Raw genomic sequence first — 14,641 nt, 5'->3', positions numbered from 1 at the left:
CCCACAACAGATCTCTGAGGTACACCTATGATGACTGCAGAATGGCTAAGTGCTTGTGATGCCAGTCTATTGAGGAAGATTGATGTCAAAGGCTGCACTCAGGTCCAAGAGGATGAGGATAGAGATTAGTCCTGAGTCCACTGCAGTAAGAAAGCCATTGGTGATGTCTAAGAAGGCAACTTCTGTGCTCTGAGTCCCAAGCTTTAATCAGCAGTTCTTCTTGTGTAATCACCCATATAGTCACTTTTTTGATTACTCGTGAGATTGTGAGGTCACGTTCGAGGTATGGAGAAGATGGTCAGGGCTTGACATCAAGCTGCATATTGATGCTCAGCTTTGCCCCTTCACATTATAAAAACATCCCAAAAATGATACCCTTACTTTCTCTTTCCACAGGCAAGTAGAGCGCTGCAGCATTCTGAACAACTCCACCAAGAAGTCATCTTGTCAGGTATGTTGCCAGCACACTGTGCACTTAAAAGTACACCCCCGCTACCACCAAACCCTGCCCCCCCCCCAACCCCGCCCGCCTCAACAGATGCACGGGGGGGGGGTTGGTGGTAGCGGGGGTGTAGATTGCAGCCCGGAAGAGTTAGGGCTGCATGGGATTCTGGGTATTTGTTTTGCTGTGTTTATGTTGTGTTACGGTGTGGATGTTCTCCCGGAATGTGTTTGTCATTCTTGTTTGGTGTGGATTCACAGTGTGGCGCATATTTCTAACAGTGTTGAAGTTATTTATACGGGCACCGTCAGCGTAACCTGTATCGCTGTTGGCCAAGTATGCGTTGCATTTACGTGTGTGCGTGCTGAAGTCGCACATGTTTTGTGATCGGGCCGGCACGTTGTTGGAATGGATGAAAAGCAGATGTGACGACAGCTCGTGGAGGACGATAAACGCAGTGCCTTTAAAGCACGCCCCCAAGACTGTGGTCCAGGTGGAATACGAGGTATAATGACTGATGAACAACTTTGTTCGATAATGAAAGATGCCTCAGCTCAAAGCCTGAGCCCCGACATTAATGAACTAGCATCCAAGAAAAGATGGCAGGTATCTGGCTTGGGCACATCAGATTAGATCAGTGTGTTGCAAACTGAGCAGTTTAAAGTCCTGAATGGTTGGTTTATTTATTATTTTATTTTCAAAATTTTTAGCCTTTGGAAAAAGTTAATGTTGATATTTACCTCAGAAGGCTGCAAATAGAAAAGAGGCATTACATTTTTATTTAAATTGTATTTGATATGCCATTGATATTTTTTAATTATTATTATTATTATTTGAAACTCGATTTTGCATGTCACTATAAAGTTATTCAATATTCAATGCAAAACTTGTTTGGGTCCCTAATTAAAAGGTTAATTTGTTCAACCTTGGCCCGTGGCTTTGTTCAGTTTTAAATTTTGGCCCACTCTGTATTTGAGTTTGACACCCCTGCCATAGGTCAAAGCATGATTACATGAATGTGCAGTAAATGAGTGTCTATATAAGGCCCCAACAGCAGGAACTTGTCATGTGGCTGCAAGAGACCAAGCTGCCCTACAATGAATGTGCTCATATCTGAGGACACTAGAGGAGTTTTAAATGATGTTCAAAGCCAAATGACCAGTTATGATAGGGAATTTGACACTAACTTTGAGTGATGTGATTATTAGCAGTAAGTCTAACTTGTACTCATTAAGTGAAATAAACCCGTTTCTTGATGACACTTTTAGAAAGTCTATAAAAGTGGGAGACCATTTCAAGGACACAAATACATATTTGAGATCTGTGAGTATCCAAACAGTAGGAAACGGATGGTATGAACTGACATGCTTAATGAGAGAAGGTGCTGCCGCCTTGATAAACACCTGGCAGCTCTCAGGAAAGAGAAAAGGCGGTTAGATTGCTTGCAATTATAACTGATCATGCAGCACCTGGCTTTTCTTCAACTCTACGGTTTTCTTTCTCGAGTGCACTTGTCTGTTCTGTCATTCCTTCACATCATGGTTAGTCTTGAAGTAGCAACACTAAACATCAATGGAGGCAGGGATAGAAGGAAAAAAAAACAGCTCTTTTCTGAGGTCCTGTCTCACAAAAAGACAAATGTGCTGTTTTTGCAGGAGACACACGCGCCAATGGCAGATGACACAGATTTGAGGGTTCGGTGGGAGGCTAACATCTACGCTACATGTCATGGGACAGATCAAACTGCTCATTTCACCAAAATAAGTTCAATTGCACGTTAGATGTGGTAAGAGTGTCCGCCCTAAGATCGGTAGGTCGTGAGTTCATACCAAAGACTATAAAAATGGGACCAAAGACTATACAAATGACCTCCCTGCTTGACACTCAGCATCAAGGGTTGGAATTGGGGGTTAAATCACCAAAATGATTCCCGAGCACGGCCACCGCTGCTGCTCACTTCTCCCCTCACCTCCCAGGGGGTGGAACAAGTGGATAGGTGAAATGCAGAAGATAATTTCACCACACCTAGTGTGTGTGTGACTATCAGTGGTACTTTAACTTTAACCCAGTTTAGACAGGACAGGTGGGGAGCCCAACCCCCATTCAGCACAGACGTAAGGTCATCTGACAGGCACATTAGATCTTTTGGACGCTTGGAGGACCAAACATACACAGACCAGGCAATATACATGGATAAAAGTCACCAACAACAGGGTGAATGCAGCGATGTTGGACCATTGCTACATCTCTAGTTCACTTAACGCGAACCTAGCAAGCCCCAACATACACACAGATCACCACGTTGTCACCGTAGATATTCTTTTACCTGACATCAAGTCGGTCTTTTGAAAACAAACTTTTACAAGATGTTTCTTTTTACAAGAATTGTATAGCCTTCTGGGAACAATGGTAATATAAGGTTGTTGTTTTTTTTCGCTGCTTTGAAACGTTGGTGGGAGGTGGGGAAAACCAACATAGAAACTCTCTGCCAGCAGCATGCCTTATTCAGAACTGTTAAAGGGGAACATTATCACCAGACCTATGTAAGCGTCAATATATACCTTGATGTTGCGGAAAAAAGACAATATATTTTTTTAACCGATTTCCGAACTCTAAATGGGTGAATTTTGGCGAATTAAACGCCTTTCTATTATTCGCTCTTGGAGCGATGACGTCACGTTGTGACGTCACACCGGGAAGGAATCCGCCATTTTCTCAAACACATTACAAACACCGAGTCAAATCAGTTATTTTCCGTTTTTTCGAATGTTTTCCGTACCTTGAAGACATCATGCCTCGTCGGTGTGTTGTCGGAGGGTGTAACAACTCGAACAGGGACGGATTCAAGTTGCACCAGTGGCACAAAGATGCGAAAGTGGCAAGAAATTGGACGTTTGTTCCGCACACTTTACCGACGAAAGCTATGCTACGACAGATGGCAAGAATGTGTGGATATCCTGCGACATTCAAAGCAGATGCATTTCCAACGATAAAGTCAAAGAAATCTGCCGCCAGACCCCCATTGAATCTGCCGGAGTGTGTGAGCAATTCAGGGATAAAGGACCTCGGTAGCACGGCAAGCAATGGCGGCAGTTTGTTCCCGCAGACGAGCGAGCTAAACCCCCTGGATGTCTTGGCTCACACCGTCCTTTATGCCACCGAAGATGATCAAGAGAAGACTATCGACCCTAGCTTCCCTGGCCTGCTGACATCAACTCCAAAACTGGACAGATCAGCTTTCAGGAAAAGAGCGCGGATGAAGGTATGTCTACAGAATATATTAATTGATGACAATTGGGCTGTCTGCACTCTCAAAGTGCATGTTGTTGCCAAATGTATTTCATATGCTGTAAACCTAGTTCATAGTTGTTAGTTTCCTTTAATGCCAAACAAACACATACCAATCGTTGGTTAGAAGGCGATCGCCGAATTCGCTGGCTGTCGTGTCGTTTTCGTCGGTTTCGCTTGCATACGGTTCAAACCGATATGGCTCAATAGCTTCAGTTTCTTCTTCAATTTCGTTTTCGCTACCTGCCTCCACACTACAACCATCCGTTTCAATACATGCGTAATCTGTTGAATCGCTTAAGCCTCTGAAATCCGAGTCTGAATCCGAGCTAATGTCGCTATAGCTTGCTGTTCTATGCGCCATGTTTGTTTGAGTTGGCATCACTATGTGACGTCACAGGAAAATGGACGGGTGTATATAACGATGGTTAAAATCAGGCACTTTGAAGCTTTTTTTAGGGATATTGCGTGATGGGTAAAAATTTTAAAAAAACTTCGAAAAATAAAATAAGCCACTGGGAACTGATTTTTAATGGTTTTAACCCTTCTGAAATTGTGATAATGTTCCCCTTTAAGGTTGAGGCAGCCATAAGAACCCTTGAGAAGGACATTAAAAATATTCAGTCAGATCTGCACGAGGGTCTTACTCAAGATGCAGAAAGGCTTCTCCAGGAGAAGCAACAAGCCTAGGACACCTTTTTTCAAGAAAGGGTGAAGGGGGCGCTAGTCTGGTCAAGACTGGCTCGGGAGGGACAGATGACCTGCCTCAGACTGCCTGAGCAGAACCAAGACCAGACGATCAAACTTGCTGTGGACTATTACTCTCGCTTGTTTGGGTCGGAGTAATGCAATCTGGACAGCAGAATGCGTCTTCTTGATGGTTTTTCCCTAGTTGTCCCTTGATGAGAGGTAGTCTCTAGACTCAGAGCTGACCTTGAAAGAACTAACAGCAGCTATAGGCAAGATAGCAACTGGGAAAGCACATGGCATTGATGGTCTCACCACAAATATTTATTAGCACTTCTGGAAGTATGTCAGACCTGAGCTGCAACGTGTCTCTCTCGAGTGCTTGGAAGTAGAAATGCTCCCTGTTTAATGTCAGCGTGTAGTCTTAGCTCTGTTCCCGAAAAAGGTGGATCTACACTCCTCAAAAACTGGAGACCGGTAGCCCTTTTATGTTCAGTTTACCACATTGTTTTCAGAGTCTAATCTAACAGACTCAAAAAATGCATTGAAACTATACAGAACTAAATATAGCGATCAATCCTACTGCATTTCAGATAGGGCCATAATAGACAAAATGTTTTGTGTGAGAGAACTGATAGACATCTAAAATTGTTTTGATTTAAATTTTGGCATTATTTAATTGGACCAAGACAAAGCTTTTGACTGTGTAGACCATGAATATTTGTTTTCTGCACTTAGAGCATTTGGGTTTGGCAAAAGTTTAAGGTTGGATAGGTTTGCTCTACAAGGGAGCGCAATGCTTTTTATAAGTTGAAAAATAACTTAGCAGCAGAGGTGGGTAGAGTAGCCAGAAATTGTACTCAAGTAAGAGTACTGTTACATTAGAGATTTATTACTCAAGTAAAAGTAAGGAGTAGTGACCCAAATATTTACTTGAGTAAAAGTAAAAAGTATGTTGTGAAAAAACAACTCAAGTACTGAGTAACTGATGAGTAACCTGTTCGTTTAATGATGACGGCAACAAATAATGCACAAAAACATAACAATAGCAATGAGCAAATTCAGAGCCATTAATATCTCTTAAGCAACTAAAACAATAATATATATTGAATAATAATACATTAACATAAAAAAATTAAGGCAAATTGAGCCACAACAACTTACCAGCACAATAGGCTCAGTAGGCAGAGATTACAAAGGAAAATAAAAAGTTAGCCTTTATGCAAACCATAAATTGATAGGTGTGGGCTGCACCTGGGAACACACTGATTGGTGTTTCTATGCATGCGTGTGTGTGTGTGTGTGTGTGTCTATAAGGCTGCAATGTGTTAATAAATGTCCCCACACAATGTACATTTGACAGTGATTCATAGCAGGGAAGCTAATATCAGCCTACGGTGACAGCCAAAATATCTACTAACGTTACTTAGCAATGTGCTTCCTCAAATTTGACCTTGAGTTCATGTAAGCTTAAGCTTGTTAATCATGTGACCGCCTGGCTCTGTTTGATTGGTGAAATGGAGTCAAACGTCACCAGTGACTGCATTTGATTGGTGAAACGGAGTCAAACGTCACCAGTGACTGTATTTGATTGGTAAAACGCAGGCATGCGATAGATCCTACTTTGAAGGTCTGTCTGACAAACCAAAACAAACAAAGCGTGCATTAACAGATGGCTAAAAATCAGTAGCGAGTAGCGAGCTGAATGTAGATAAATGGTGCGGAGTAAAAGTAGCGTTTCTTCTCTATAAATATACTCAAGTAAAAGTAAAAGTATGTTGCATAAAACTACTCTGAGAAGTACAATTCATCCCAAAAGTTACTCAACTAGATGTAACGGAGTAAATGTAGCGCGTTACTACCCACCTCTGCTTAGCAGGCAATAGCTGTGCAGTGTGGCATCAGACAGGGCTGTCCGATCTCTGGTCATCTATACAGCCTGGCCATAGAATCTCTTGTATGTACTGTTCCGGAAAGACTGGCAGAGTTGGTCAGGCCAGGCACAGCCGTAGATCCCCATTATCCACCCAAGATCACAGCATACGCAGATGATGACAGTGTACTTGCAGGAAATCATTAAGATGTCTACTGCCTACAAAAGGCTCTCAGTCTGTATGAAAAGTCTAAAGCTGCTAAAGTTAACTGGGCAAAGAGCAAGGCATTTTTGGTTGGTGAGTGAATGGTCTTCAATGGGGAAAAAAGGGCTTTAATGTTTAGGTTTTCTTTGGGAGAAAGGTTATTTTAGTGAAAATAACTAGGACGGGGTGGAGGCGAAAGTGTGTGTGATGTTGTGCAAATGGAAATTGCTGCCTCAAATACAGTAGCTAGGGGTAGAGTTTTGGTTGTCAATAACTTAGTCACTTCCACTCTTTGGCACAAACCCATGGCCATAACTCCACCTGTGGCCCTGGTCATGACCATCCAGAGAGCCATTTTGGACTTATTTTGGTCAGGACATCACTGAATCCACTCAGCTGCCCTGCACTTACCGATAAACGAAGGAGACCAATATCTGCTAGACATCCAAACAAAGATAGCCTCCTTTCCATTTGTGCACTCCAAATTGATTAGTAATAATTCTGTATTTCGCATAACTGGCAAGCTTGTACAGAACCATGGCAACCATCATCTGGAGTGGTATGAGGGCTCAAACATGATTTTCCTTAGGACTCAAAACTCTTATCAATCCACAAAGCTTATTGAATGAACTTTAATACATTTGAAAGTTTTCTTTCCATTCTCGGTCGCAAAATTATTTCAAAACAACTCTCTCCCACCAGTCTTTGCTCCGGACCAGCATCCAGCAACTCTGAGAGGTCCTTCTTGGTAGTAGATTGCTATTGCAACACCACATCATTCATCATGGGGTTTCAGGGTTCAGGTTTCACAGCCATAGAGGTGTACATACTCCATTGATGCTTGGAAGAAGCTAATCTTGATGTGTCAAGGGAGATTGGATTTTCACACACTATACATGCCATTCAGAGCTCTCCATGCAAGTGTTTTCCTTGTCTTAATGTCCTGTTCTGATGACTTGACCCAGGACCCTAGGTACTTGAAGTCACTGTCTTTTGCCAGAGCATTACCTCCTGCTGTTTTAAGAGGTGGATGGTTTAGGGAGATGTTGTAAATAAAGACCTCAGTTTTCTTTGCATTTAGCCTGAGACTGACCCTGGCACATTCTGCATCTACTTTGTTCAAGAGCCCTTGTACCTCTTCTAATAGGTCATATTACAGGCAAATGTCATTTGCATAGTCCATGTCTGGTAGTATTACAGCAGGATTTATTTTTGACGTCCGAGGTGTTATTGTGATGCCAAGATCCTGCTGCCGGGCTATGAAAAGAGAAATGGGTCACCATGCAGCACACCTGTCTGAATGACAAACTCCTTAGTGTCTCCGTCTGGTGTCTTCATCTTGGCTCTCGTGTTCTTGTGCATGGCCTCTATGGCCTGTAGGAGCTTAGGGAGGATGCTGTAAGCCTTGAGGGTTTTCACCATTGTGTTTCTGCTTATTACGTCACAAGCTTTTTTGAAATCAATGAACCCGAGGACTGCTCTGAGGTTGTTCTCCTGTACCCCCTCTTGGATTCTCCTTAAAGCCAAGATAAGATATGCAATCGCCATTCCTTTTCTGAAGCTGTTTTTGTTGTCCCTCAGGTGAGGATCAATAGCAACCCAAATCCGGTTTAATATCATGCGTTTGAATATTTTTGCTTGTCAGGCTAATATCACGATAGTTTTCTAGTTTAGACAGACCTACATACTATGGCACCAGGATGATGTTGAAGTGGGACCATGTATCAGGTTTGATGTTTTCTATCAGCCAGGCTGCAGATCTCCAATACAATGTCAACTAAGCCACAGGTCCCAAGGACCTCTGGGTAATGCCTTCCCGCCCAATGCTATTTCCCTGCTTGAATGTGGAATTTACTTTGTCAAACTCCATGGCTGTAAAAGAGGCCATTGTCAATGTCGACATTCATGAGGACTGGAATTATTATCTCGTCTGCTCCCTCCACTTCTGGTTGTGCTTCAAGGAGGTCCCGGAAGTGGGTGAACCATTAAGACCAGTCTCTTGCCTGGACTGCTGCCTGCCAGCTGTCCCTCCCTTGTCTTTTTTTTTGCCCACTTATCTCATATATGACCTTATATGACTCCTTATATTGTCGCTCGCCATGCTGTGCCTCCACCTTCCTCACCTTGCCCATCAACTTCACCCTTTAATCCTGTCAGAGGTGTTGAACAGCTGACGTTTAACCTCATTCAACATCTCCCGATTTTCTGTGGATTTCTCTTTCTCAAAGCTTCTATGCACCGACTCACGTTATTGTCTCGCCTGATTCGACTTGATAATTTCCTCTGGACGGTAACTCTCTGCTGTAACACAGTTCCTTTTAGCCTTTGGTTGAGGTGTACAAAGTATATATTATTTTCTTGTTTCACTACTTGACATTCAAAGGTAATGGCTAAAATAGCGTGTCCCCTCCTCCTCCCTCGTCCGTGTGTCCGCACTAACCCAGCTAACACATAACGTTAAAAGAATATTCTCTCTTGGTTAGTTAGAGCCAAACCTATAACTAATATTTAGAGAAAATGAGCTTTTATGCAGTATTTTAGAACCTGTCTGTATTAGTTTATTTAACTTAGGTAAATAATCAATGTTTGGACATTTGTCCATAAAAAAATCACTGATAATCGATGATCGAGACACCACCTTCTAATTTCGATAGATCGAATGATCTATCATTTTCCCACCTCTTGTGCGCGCCAGTTTGGTGGTTTTAATAAGCAATCAAAACAGTTTTTTTTTTTTTATAGTTAAGGCCATTCTATTTTCTTAACATGGTCAAAATAATGGGTTAAACTTGAAGATCTGCTTTTTTCACAACAGTCGTGTGCCATTTTTGTTGGTCATCAATTAATTTAAAAACATAAACTATTTATTCCCAATAGCACAGCAATATTGCAACTTCATCAATGAGAAGTCTATACTGGAGCCATTAATTAGGTAATGAATCTGGTTGTATGGCAAAAGCATTAAAGTTAACTATTACCACTTGTCAAACTAGAACCCAGATCCCAATAGTTATTGATCTAAATCAGTTTGTTCAAAGTAGGAGTGTCCCAATCTGATATTAACGATATAACAACGCCGCAGGATTGCTTGTTTCAAAGCACTTTTATTGGAGATTCTACATGCAAGCAAATTTAGTCCCATATTTGTATTTTTTTTTCTTTCTGATACCGGACCGATATCAGATCGGGAGGCCCCTATATAAAAGCATACACAGCCAAAACATGACATAAAATAAAAGTAACACTTTAGAATGGGGAACATATTCACCCAAAGACTTAATTTAGAGTTATTTGGACACTAGGGGAACATGTAAGGGTTGGGGTTACTAATAAGCAATAATTCTGAGGTTATTGAGGGAAGACTCTTAGTTAATGGCTTACTGGTTGTATAATAAGGCCATGCAGAATAAGGCATTAATAAGTACTTAATGATGACTAATTAAGAGCCAGTATGTTACTAATTTGCATGTTAATAAGCAACTAATTAATGGTGAATATGTTTTCCCCATACTAAAGTGTTACCGAAATAACTTCTCGAGTATCAATCGACAAAATTGCACTTTACAAAATATTGAACATCTTGAAGTGCAGTTTGTTCCTTAGTCTGGAAAACTAGGTCAGGTGTTTTTTTTTTTGCTATCACTTTAGAACAAAATCGTCTGTTTCCATGTTGTTTTAATTGGATTTAAACATATTGTAACTCCCTCCAAATAGCACAGACACAATGGCTTTCTTGAACTGATTTATTTGAAGGCTTCCTTTCCCTTCAAATTCACCAGTTCAAGAAAGCCATTGTGTCTGTGCTATTTGGAGGGAGTTACAGTGAAAACTCGTTGGCCTGCACACTTCAAAATAAAAGTATGCCCACAAACTTAACAAAAAGGCATGAAATTACATTTTTAACCATAGTAACTTAAATATAGCCTTCTTATGAACTTTTATGCATTTTGATTTGAATTCCCTTTTATGAACTTAACTTATTATTCTGTTTTTAGAGAAATAAAACAAATTATAATAATTATTAGTAGCAACAGTTACACTCTCACCAAATCACACAAACCTTAATGTGGGACTTCTTTAGAAACATGTTTAACTTCAAAATAAACTTCTTCTGTTCTTATTTATTTACAATGAAATTGCACTCAAGCAAAAACATGAAGCTTAAACTCACTCTGCTTCAAGCAGAATAATCACCTTCTGTACAGGTCTGTCAAGAAACACGGTTTTAGTTGTGGGCTTTCCCTTTTTATCAAATGTGGTTTGACTAACCATCAGTTTTAGTTTCCTCACCCTACCATCTGACCCTGGGTAGACATCGGTGATTCTGGCCAGCTTCCATTCATTGCGTGGTGCCAGGTCGTCTTTCAGAAGGACGATGTCATTGACCTTCAAGTTCCTTCTGTTCTTGTGCCACTTTTGCTTTGATTGTAGATTCTAAAGATATTCCTTTTTCCAACGGGTTCAAAACTCATTGGCCAAATACTGGACTCGACGCCACCTCTTCTTAAGGTACAAATCTTCTCTGACGAATTCTCCAGGTGGGGGCAGTATTATTGTTGACTTCATCGTGAGTATATCGTTTGGGGTTAAAGGTTCAGGTCCGGATGGGTCATTTAAGTATTCAGCAGTAAGTGGTCTACTGTTAATGATGGCCATGACCTCATACAGTACTGTTCGTAGTGAGGTACTGTCAAGCCTTGGCGCCGACTGGTCGAGAACAGCCGTAAGAACACTTCTTATAGTTCTAATTTGCCTCTCCCATATGCCGCCCATGTGACTAGCCGCTGGAGGGTTCATAAGAAACTCGCATCCGAGAGCCTTCACTCTTTCTTGATCCATTCCTGTCATGACTTCAGCAAACTCTCTCCTTGCACCAACAAAATTGGTGCCTTGGTCGCATCTTAGCTGACGAACATTTCCTCTTATGGCAATGAATGTTCTTAAAGCGTCGATGAACGCTTCAGTTGTCATATCATCGACGACTTCAATGTGTATGGCTCTTGAGCATAGACACGTAAGTATGAGACCATATCTTTTCAAGTCCTTCCTTCCATCTTTAACGTAGATATATATATATATATAGCCTACTTATGAACTTTTATGCATTTTGATATGAATTCCCTTTTATGAACTTAACTTATTATTCTGTTTTTAGAGAAATAAAACAAATTATAATAATTATTAGTAGCAACAGTTACACATATACAACTTACAAACGTACCGTCTTGAACTTAAAGGGACATTGCTCTTTTTGTGGAATTATGCCTACCATTCACACTCCCGATGTAAGACAAGAACACATATGTCTTTGTTTTTTTATGCATTATAATTTGTAATATGCGGCAAGTAGCTAACATTACAACTAATGGGAGTAATATGTTGCACCCTTAAAGCCCTCTAAAAACATACAGAAACCGCCAACAAAACTTTATGTATATTTCGTGACCAGAAAATCAACCAAGTATTAGCGATATGGCTATTATAAGCGCTAATGCAGAGAAACTAACTAGTTTGTGCAGCAATTGACATACTGAGCCGGTGAGCTGCTGCATTACCGCTGAGTTGATGAAAGTTAATTGTAGATTTTAAATCATGCCTCTCACTTTGATAGTAGAAGGTTGTGGCCATAAACCGAGAAAGTTGCTCAACTTTGACGTTCGACTTAGACCCAGAGATGGTGGGAAAGCAATGAAAATATGCGCCACCTTTTCTTTTTTTTATACCTGCATGAGAATTATGATTAATTATTCAACTAAACGGGGCATCCCTGTGGGAGCAGACATTGTACAGTTAGTGATTGTTTTATTAGGTTTGTAGTTTGTATTTCTTCTTCAGCACTTAGCAATACTGTTACTTGCTTGTCATGCTTATCACGCAGCTTCTAAAATGTGCAGTTAATCCTCTGAATAGTCAGGTTCAAACAGATATGGTTCTGGATCATCATTTGTCACAAAGTGGTCTTTGTTGTCTCACATGACAGGACAAAAAAAAAAGAAAACCTTGTGTGCAGTCTATAGTAAAGGAGTCCTAAATGATTTGGACATTTTGAGATTGGAATGGTTGCATGTATGTAGTCTTGATTTTGGCACCTGTGGGCATGACCGCAGAACCGTCTCTAACATCTCATAACATTTCGAACGTCAACCAACGTGGCCCTTTTATTTTCATAACGATGCATCTGGTTGTGAAATCCTCTTTTTGAATGGCGGCTCATACTGTACTTTGCTCCGCTTGCTGTCATCTACTGGTCCTCGGTTGTTCAGCAGGTCATTTGCCAGATGTTGTTTAAAGTCCAGGAACTATTCAGTGTTCTTTGCCGGTCGGTTAAACACTTTGCTGTCAGACTTGTACTGCGTCCAGGAATTTGTAATGAGCCATTACATGCTAGGTCAATTTCTAGGTGGTGTTTGTCATGCGATGCAAGCTCAGGAATTCGGTCACAGTCTTCTGTGACCGAACACACCAGCCATGTTGTCATTGTACTTCTCACCTGAACTGTGACACCATTGACTATCAGGCATTCGTTCCTGTTTTATCATTAGTTATTCAAACCATATCATGGCTTGTGCAGACAAATTAAACAGGGTTTATTTAGCAAGCAAAACCTGGTGGTCAACAGAGTCGAATGCCTTTTTCGAATCTATCTCTGAAATGCTATTTTTTTTTCAAAAAACAAAGCAGTTTGTACACCGTTTCCATGGCCAAATTCAAGCACTTTATAAGGACTTTCTAGATCAATTTTCCAGTTTTCCCAGTACCCTTCAAAAGGCGAAAACCAGTGTGAATCAGTCCATAGCCTTGTTGTTTGAGGTCACCAAATGCTGCCTGTAGGAAAAATATGGACAATCTGCTAAAAACCTAAGCCTAACATTGAACCAGCAGTTATCAATAAAGGGGAACATTATCACCAAACCTATGTAAGCGTCAATATATACCTTGATGTTGCAGAAAAAAGACCATATATTTTTTTAACCGATTTCCGAACTCTAAATGGGTGAATTTTGGCGAATCAAACGCCTTTCTAATATTCGCTCTCGGAGCGATGACGTCACAACGTGGCGTCACATCGGGAAGCAATCCGCCATTTTCTCAAACACCGAGTCGAATCAGCTCTGTTATTTTCCATTTTTTCGACTGTTTTCTGTACCTTGGAGACATCATGCCTCGTCGGTGTGTTGTCGGAGGGTGTAACAACACGAACAGGGACGGATTCAAGTTGCACCAGTGGCCCAAAGATGCGAAAGTGGCAAGAAATTGGACGTTTGTTCCGCACACTTTACCGACAAAAGCTATGCTACGACAGAGATGGCAAGAATGTGTGGATATCCTGCGACACTCAAAGCAGATGCATTTCCAACGATAAAGTCAAAGAAATCTGCCGCCAGACCCCCATTGAATCTGCCGCAGTGTGTGAGCAATTCAGGGACAAAGGACCTCGGTAGCACGGCAAGCAATGGCGGCAGTTTGTTCCCGCAGACGAGCGAGCTAAACCCCCTATCGACCCTAGCTTCCCTGGCCTGCTGACATCAACTCCAAAACTGGACAGATCAGCTTTCAGGAAAAAAGCGCGGATGAGGGTATGTCTACAGAATATATTAATTGATGAAAATTGGGCTGTCTGCACTCTCAAAGTGCATGTTGTTGCCAAATGTATTTAATATGCTGTAAACCTAGTTCATAGTTGTTAGTTTCCTTTAATGCCAAACAAACACATACCAATCGTTGGTTAGAAGGCGATCGCCGAATTCGTCCTCGCTTTCTCCCGTGTCGCTGGCTGTCGTGTCGTTTTCGTCGGTTTCGCTTGCATACGGTTCAAACCGATATGGCTCAATAGTTTCAGTTTCTTCTTCAATTTCGTTTCCGCTACCTGCCTCCACACTACAACCATCCGTTTCAATACATTCGTAATCTGTTGAATCGCTTAAGCCGCTGAAATCCGAGTCTGAATCCGAGCTAATGTCGCTATAGCTTGCTGTTCTTTCCGCCATGTTTGTTTGTGTTGGCTTCACTATGTGACGTCACAGGAAAATGGACGGGTGTATATAACGATGGTTAAAATCAGGCACTTTGAAGCTTTTTTTTAGGGATATTGCGTGATGGGTGAAATTTTGAAAAAAACTTCGAAAAATATAATAAGCCACTGGGA

At 41.3% G+C, this 14,641-nt stretch overlaps 1 protein-coding gene across 1 annotated transcript in view; it reads left to right on the top strand.

The window, feature by feature from the left end:
• Positions 1 to 401: 401 nt before the first annotated feature.
• The window catches only part of LOC133583834 (bis(5'-adenosyl)-triphosphatase-like), a 282,505-nt gene continuing 268,265 nt past the window's right edge, over positions 402 to 14,641 (top strand). Inside the window, exon 1 of the mRNA XM_061937675.2 lies at positions 402 to 451. The gene's annotated coding sequence lies outside the window, so the exon portion shown is untranslated. The remainder of the gene's footprint in view (positions 452 to 14,641) is intronic.

The sequence above is a fragment of the Nerophis lumbriciformis genome, linkage group LG03, assembly GCF_033978685.3.
Source record: "Nerophis lumbriciformis linkage group LG03, RoL_Nlum_v2.1, whole genome shotgun sequence".
Lineage (NCBI taxonomy): Eukaryota > Metazoa > Chordata > Actinopteri > Syngnathiformes > Syngnathidae > Nerophis > Nerophis lumbriciformis.
The sequence above is the reverse complement of the archived record's forward strand: the minus strand, read 5'-3'. Positions and strand labels throughout refer to the sequence as shown.